Raw genomic sequence first — 7,628 nt, 5'->3', positions numbered from 1 at the left:
GCGTGATGAGTGTGTGTGAAGAAGAGAGTGAGGAGCGAAGAAGGGAGAGAAGCAACGTGAGAGGAAAGAAAGGCAGCGGAGACGGGGGGGGGGGGGGGGGAGAAGCAAACGGAGGGGGAGAAGATAAGGAAGAAGGGAGGGGGGTAATCGTTTATCAACTTACCCTGTCACTACACCGCCACCTAGTCCTTGCTTAGCGGGGCTGCATGGGAGGCAGTAGGGACCAGACAGAGAATGTGCTATTGAAGCAGCAGGCATGCAGAAGCAGGGCTCTCCTGAATAATCTATTTAAAAGCTTAAAAAAAACAACCCTAAGCATTCACAGAATTGCACCCACAGAAAGAAAAGACGACTTGGAGAGAAGAAGAAAACTTGGAATGAAAACATTTATTTGGATGCAAAGCTAATTCTGCTGAGTTCTGTCTACAGCTTCCTTTGTTTTTGCTGAATGTTCAGCACAACATCTTAGCATGGAGATTGTTTTCTCTATATAAACTACTGTTTTTCTTACTTACTTATTACTTACACAGACATAATTGAAAAATGAATTAGAAACAGATTTATTTGCACAAGTGATCTTCCGCCCTCTAATGAATTAGATCTGTTTTTTCCTTTTTTCCTTTCTTTTTTCCCTGCATATTTATCAGGATTTATAATAACTAAATCATTAATGAATATAATTTTTTGTATATATTGAATGTTCGTGAGAAAACTGAGTGATCATTTTAAATAGTTGTTACAACTATCACTAGAAGATTTTAAACCTTTTCTGCCTGGACCCTAAACTTTATTGCCCTGATATTAAATTTTATTGCCCTGGGCTGCAATTATCACTCTACCCTCTTTTGTGGATTACAAATGATCAGAACTGCAGTATTTTCATAATATTTTTAAAGGTTTTAAATATCTTTATGGATTTTTGTGGTTTATCTTTATATAATCCTTGCAATATATGTATATATATAAACATCATGCCAAACCAATCTCATCTCATTCTTCGATAAAGTGACTAAACTAGTAGACCAGCGAAATGCAGTGGACATAGTATACTTAGATTTCAGTAAGGCATTTGACAAGGTAGACTACAACCTACTCCTTAGTAAGCTAGGAAAAGGTGGAATAGACAACATCACCACCAGATAGATCTGTAGCTGGCTAACAAACTATACTCAACGAGTAGTCCTCAATGGCACTATATCCACATGGAGAGAAGTAAGCAGTGGGATACCACACGGTTCCGTTTTAGGCCCAGTACTCTTCAATATCTTCGTAAATGACTTAGATGGGGGAATTGAAGGGGAACTCATCAAATTTGCAGATGACACCAAACTGACAGGAGTAGCCAACACCCAAGAAGTCAAACTCAGGATCCAAAAAGATCTTGATAAACTTGAACAATGGGCCCTATCCAATAAAATGAGTTTCAATATGGAGAAAAGCAAAGTCTTATATTTAGGCAGGAAAAACCAAAGATACAAATACAGATTGGGCGAGACCTGGCTTAAAAACAGTAACTCTGAGAGGGACCTTGGAGTCCTAATGGACGATCACTTGACTATGAGCCAGCAGTGTGTAGCAGCAACCAAAAAATCTAATACAATCCTGGGTTGCATAAACAGAGGCATAGAATTAAGATCACACGAAGTATTATTACCGCTTTATAAAACCCTAGTAAGACCACACCTGGAATACTGCAGCCAGTTTTGGTCACCTTATCACAAAAAGATATTGAGAGTTTGGAAAAAATTCAGAGAACAGCAACTAAGATGATCAAAGGCCTGGAGACAAAAACATATGAAGAACGGCTACTGGACTTAGGTTTGGCTAGTCTAAAGAAAAGAAATAGGGGAGACATGATAGCAGTGTTCCAGTATCTGAGGGGCTGCCACAAGGCAGAGGGGGGCAGGTTGTTCACCAAAGCACCAGAGGGAAGGACGAGAAACAATGGTTGGAAACTGATCAAAGAGAGAAGCAACCTGGAACTAAGGAGAAACTTCCTGACAGTGAGGACAAGCAAATCGTGGGCGCTCCGTCACTGGATAGTTTTAAGAAGAGAATGGACATTCACCTGTCTGAGATGGTATAGGTTCTCCTGCTTGAGCAGTGGGCTGGACTAGAAGACCTCCAAGGTCCTGTCCTGTCCTATCCTATCCTATCCTATCCTATCCTATCCTATTCTATTCTGTAGAGATAGAGATAGAGATAGATATATAGGTATATAGGTATATAGAGATAGATACATAGATATAGATTAGATATAGATATCCTTTTTTACACTAACAACAAGCTGACATTTCATTTTTTATTCTCAGCTGAGATACTATTCCTTTTTTATTTCAGTTGGGATTTTTTTTTCCTTTTCAAATTTTATTCATCTGTCATTTTTTTAAATACATCTGTGGATTACAAACTATATCAAGAGGGCAACATCAATATTAGCCCCAAAAGGGACCAAAAGGAGAACTCAGAACTCCCAGAACTCCTGACAGTGTAAACAATTAACCAGTGGAATGGCATGGGTTCCCTACCACTGGAGGTTTTTGAGAGGAGATTGGACAACTATTTCTCTAAAACAGTATAATTCTGTTACTGTCCCTTCAATTCTGTTACTCATTATTCTAGAAGACAAACATCTAAGAATAGAAATTTCAGTTTAAATTTTCTTTTTAAAAAAAATAATTTTTGGGAATTATGAAAATAAACTTCTAGAATTTTTAAAATGTTGGAGGTGGCCTGGTGTTCTAACTGAGAGACGGCACAGCTGAGAGATAACCCAGTAAGACGGCCCAGTGTCCCAGATGAGAGCTCAGCAGCCCAGATGAAAGACGGAGAGGCAACCCAGTGACCCAGTCTGCAATTGAGTGGAAGCGGTGAGGTGCCCTCTATTTTTCAATTTTAAAATTCTTTTCATTTTTTTTATAAACTTCTCTTCAATTTTTTTCAGTTTTTCAATTTCTTTTTTCAACTAAACATTTGAAAAACAGTTTACTTATTTTAATTCTTTAGAAATTTTTAAATTCTTAATGATCTAAGACAGGCATGTCAAACTGCCGACCCATGGGCAGGATGCGTCACACCAAAACCACGCCCACCCCACTGTCGGCAATGGGCAAAAAGTCCCAATACGTCGTGTGACGTCACGTGACGTCGTGAGTTTGACATGCCTGATCTAAGAGGAAAAAGAAAATCACGGAAAAAGAGACACTTAGAATAGGGAAGATAGTGATGAATTTTTGAAGACAGAGAACAAAGGGTCAAGAGCTTTTGTAAACTATTATAAACTGACACTTCACTATAAGGATAATACATTTTTTAGAAATTTTTAATTTTTAATAAAAAATCATGGACATAGAGACTAACATTATAGAGACTTGCAAAATAGGTCATATGTTTGAGATTATGCCCACAGAAGACTCAAACTATATATGTATAAAATGTAAATTATATAAATTACTAGAAGAAAAAGTAAAGGGTCTAGAAGCAACTCTAGCCACTCTGAAACTCAATGAACAAAGTGAGAACCTAAACAAAAAGATTACACCAAAATTAAACACAATAAGGGAGCACATAGCTTCTAAAAATGACCACATATATCAGGGGTGTCAAAATCGCAATGTCATGTGACGTGTCGTGACATGTCGTGACTTTTTTGCCATTGCCGGCAATTGGGTGGGCGCGGTTTCGACATCCGGCCTGCGGGCTGGCAATTTGACACCCCTGCCATATATGAACAAAAAGAAGAAAACCAATATATCGAAATTGAACACAATAAGGAGCAAATAACTTCTGAAAAAAATGACCCTATATATGAATCTAAAGAGGAAGACTGATGGAAACATGTCACTTTTAGATGTAACTAAGAACCTTACTAAAATAATCAACCCCATAGATTACTACCTCTTTCTTCTACATGTGGTGGCCAATAACACAATGAATCTAAAAACAACGAGATTACGAACAGCTAGGAAAGAAAGTTAAAGAATTAGGAGCAGAAGTAGTGTTTTCATCTATACTTCCAACAAAAGGCCAACATCCAATGAGGGAGCAAAAGATTTTAGAAACAAACCACTGGCTTAAAAACTGGTGCTATCAGGAGAACTTTGGTTTCCTAGGCTATGGTCTGCATTACCTAGATCAGTGGTGGCAAACCTTTTAGAGACCGAGTGCCCAAACTGCAACCTGAAACCCACTTATACATCGCCGGGTGCCGGGGGCATGGCCACCGAATGGGCGTGACCAAGTGGGCGTGACCACCGAATGGGCGTGTCCACCGAATGGGCGTGGCCAAGTGGGTGTGTCCACCGAATGGCGTGACCAAGTGGGCGTGTCCACCAAATGGGCGTGGCCAAGTGGGTGTGTCCACCAAATGGGTGTGCCAGGTGGGCATGTCCACCAAATGGGCGTGGCCAAGTGGGTGTGGCCACTTCAATGTTGCTCCTGAGGAGAGATGCCTGTGGGGGCCGGGCAGGATGGGGGCAATCCAGGGGTTCTCTGGCGGGTGAGGCAGTGGGTAGGAGGCTCGTCCTGCAGGGTGAAGTAAGGCAAGGGAAGGGGGCAGGGAAGAGGTGCCATTGCCGCAGGGCAAGGCAAGGTGAGGCTAGGGCAGGTTGCAGACAAAGGGGGGCTCCGGTGAGGAGGAGGTGGAAGATTTAAGCAAGCTTAGCAACCAGAGTGGGGATCCCCCCCAGAACAAACGTGCTTTGTGGGTAACCTCAAAGCATGACAGAAGAGACCAAAACCTGCTGCAACCACCCAGCAGATGGGAGGGGAATTGAAAACCAAACAGCTTCCCCCCCCCGCCAATCCTCAATGAAAGCCTCGGACGGGGAAGAGCGTAGACAGGCAGGCGTCTTGCAGCTGATGGCTTGGAGAAGGGTAGCTACACCCCCTCCCCAACGCTGCCGTCTCACGAAAGCAGGCTGAAAACTCCAAAAAGCAACAAGGAAAAAAAGTTAAAACAGAAGAGTTGTCTCGTGTTGGTTTTCTTCCCCACTTCCTTCTAGCTGCAGGCTAAATATGTAAAGACCACAAAAGAAAAAACTTGGTTTTCTCTCGTTTTAATTCAGAAGGAAGGATTGGGGGATTGTTTCAAAGGAAGGGAAAGAGAGGCTGGGGGAGTGCAGCAGGAGAATGGGGATGGCATGAGGCTTCTGGCTATGCAGGGGGGCATTGGGGTGCATTCTTTTTCAAAGAGCAAAATGAGGCAAAAAGTAAAAATCCCCCACTCACTCCACCTCCCAAAAATACAACTACGGAGCTTTCAATGATACAAACAAATTTTTATTGAAAAGGAAAAGTTTTCATTTGAATGAACCTTTATTATCAAAATATAACATGTAAACAGTGAGATTGGCTGAGCCTCCCTCTGTGCCCCCCCAACTCGGTGACTACAAACCCCCAACTTATTACACCCTTTTAAAGAATTAATGTGATTTTTGCTGTTGTATGCCTGCTGATAACTTATCTATCCTTGGCTCATAGTCTGTAATTTTGAGAGCAACACATGCAGCACTCAGGTCATCTGTTAGTCTACTTCTGGTGTCAGATTTTATATAATTCAAAGCTGAAAACAACTGCTCACAGGCATAAGATGATCCAAACAAAGTAAGGAAAGCAATGCCAAGTGCTTTCATGGATTTAAAATTATCTGGCAGAAAATTCCACACTTTGAGGATTTCGTTCTCAGCGCTAACTGTGCTGTCCTTTGTCATCCTTTCCATCTTCTCTAGTGTTTCACGCAAGTCACAGAATTTATTTTTCCAGATAGTATTTTCCTGAAATTCCAATAGCTCCATTTCTAGATTTCCTAAATGTAACCACTCTAAGCAGGAAAGATCAGGTTCTTCAAATTTGGCTTTATCTGGAGAAGTAAGAAAACACAGGGTTGTCTCCATCTTACGGAACTGTGAAAATCTGTTACTAAAATTTACCTTTGCAGCTCCTACAATGCCAGAAAATTCTATGTAAATTTCCTGGTGGCTTGTAGGATTGTCTGCAAATGATGTAGAATTTTCTAAATGAACTTTTAGAGTAGGAAANTCTTTTATGGGATTCCCCTGGCTTGTAATCACACAATTCCATTGGCTGGCAAGACCCTGTTGCTAGTTAGCCAACCAGCAACAGGCATGAAACTGTATGCAGATGGAGAAGGGCAATCACCCTTAATGGGCGATCAATGGTGAAGGGCAATCACCCTTAATGGGTGATCAGGATATGCATAGGGGATTAAGGGGGGGGGAATACAAAGAACACAACACTTTCCATCTTCTCTAGTGTTTCACGCAAGTCACAGAATTTATTTTTCCAGATAGTATTTTCCTGAAATTCCAATAGCTCCATTTCTAGATTTCCTAAATCTAACCACTCTAAGCAGGAAAGATCAAGTTCTTCATATTTGGCTTTATCTGGAGAAGTAAGAAAACACAGGGTTGTCTCCATCTTGCGGAACTGTGAAAATCTGTTACTAAAATTTACCTTTGCAGCTCCTACAATGCCAGAAAATTCTATGTAAATTTCCTGGTGGCTTGTAGGATTGTCTGCAAATGATGTAGAATTTTCTAAATGAACTTTTTAGAGTAGGAAAATATTTCAGCTGCCCACTTTCAAGGTCTCTTTCAAAAATCTCCAGTTTTCTCTCAAATGTTTTGATGTCACAAAACATCCTTTCTGCTGTTTTTCCTGCACCTTGTAATTGTTTGTTGAGCAGATTGAAGTGGTGTGTAAAGTCTGTAAAAAACATGAGGTTGGTAAGCCAGGCCATATCAGTGAGCTGTGGATATTCTTGCCCTTTTTCATCCATAAACAGCCGAATTTCATCCAAGCAGGCCACAAATCTCTCCAGGACTCGTCCTCTGCTCAGCCAACGGACATTGGTATACATAAACAATCATACTGTGCCTGAACCTCCTCAAGTAGTACTTGAAACTGCTGACAATTCAGAGCATGAGCCATGATGTAATTCACTATTTTTGTGACGTCTTTGAGGACATTGTCAAATTTTTTGTTGCTTTCCTTGGCACAAAGAGCTTCCTGGTGAATGATGCAGTGGAATTGAATTACTTTATGTTTTTTTTCTTGAAGAAACAACTGTATGAAACCAGATGTTGCCCCCACCATAGAAGGTGCTCCATCACTTGTAATTGAAACCACCTTTTCTGGTCTTACGTTTTGTGTCAAAAAAGCTTCCTTCACAGCATTGTAGATATCTACACCTTGTGTTCTTTCAGGCAAAGACATCAGTTTCAGCAGCTCCTCTCTCATGATGTCACCAACAGCGTAACGCAAAATTATTGCCAGCCTTGCATGGTTATTGATATCTGTGCTTTCGTCCATGCACATGGAGTAACAGGCTGCCTTTTGTAAGTCATTGGTGAGCTGCTGACTAACATCATGTGCCATGCGCTGTACTCTATCTTTAACGGTGTTTCTACTCACTGGTATCTCAGAGATGCGTTTAATAATTTTATCCTTGTCTTGGAAATCTTGAAAAATAGAATCACTTGCAGACAACATAGCCGTTTTGAAAATATCCCCATCAGAGAAGGGCTTACCATGTTTTGCTAGGCACAGTGAAATTTTAAAACTGGCAGCTGTCAGATTATTTGTTCTGGAAAGATAGTTGGAAAAAC

General features: G+C 40.9%; 1 protein-coding gene across 4 annotated transcripts in view; it reads left to right on the top strand.

The window, feature by feature from the left end:
- The window catches only part of IRAK3 (interleukin 1 receptor associated kinase 3), a 77,829-nt gene that overhangs the window by 668 nt on the left and 69,533 nt on the right, over positions 1 to 7,628 (top strand). Inside the window, exon 1 of one of the 4 annotated variants that reach the window (XM_015812454.1) lies at positions 2,738 to 2,870. The exons of the other annotated variants lie outside the window; for them this stretch is intronic. The gene's annotated coding sequence lies outside the window, so the exon portion shown is untranslated. Of the gene's footprint in view, positions 1 to 2,737; positions 2,871 to 7,628 lie in introns of those variants that run through there. 4 annotated transcript variants of the gene reach the window in all.

This window comes from Protobothrops mucrosquamatus, unplaced genomic scaffold (genome assembly GCF_001527695.2).
Source record: "Protobothrops mucrosquamatus isolate PMUCROS unplaced genomic scaffold, P.Mucros_1.0 scaffold85, whole genome shotgun sequence".
NCBI classification, from domain to species: Eukaryota; Metazoa; Chordata; class Lepidosauria; order Squamata; family Viperidae; genus Protobothrops; species Protobothrops mucrosquamatus.
The sequence above is the reverse complement of the archived record's forward strand: the minus strand, read 5'-3'. Positions and strand labels throughout refer to the sequence as shown.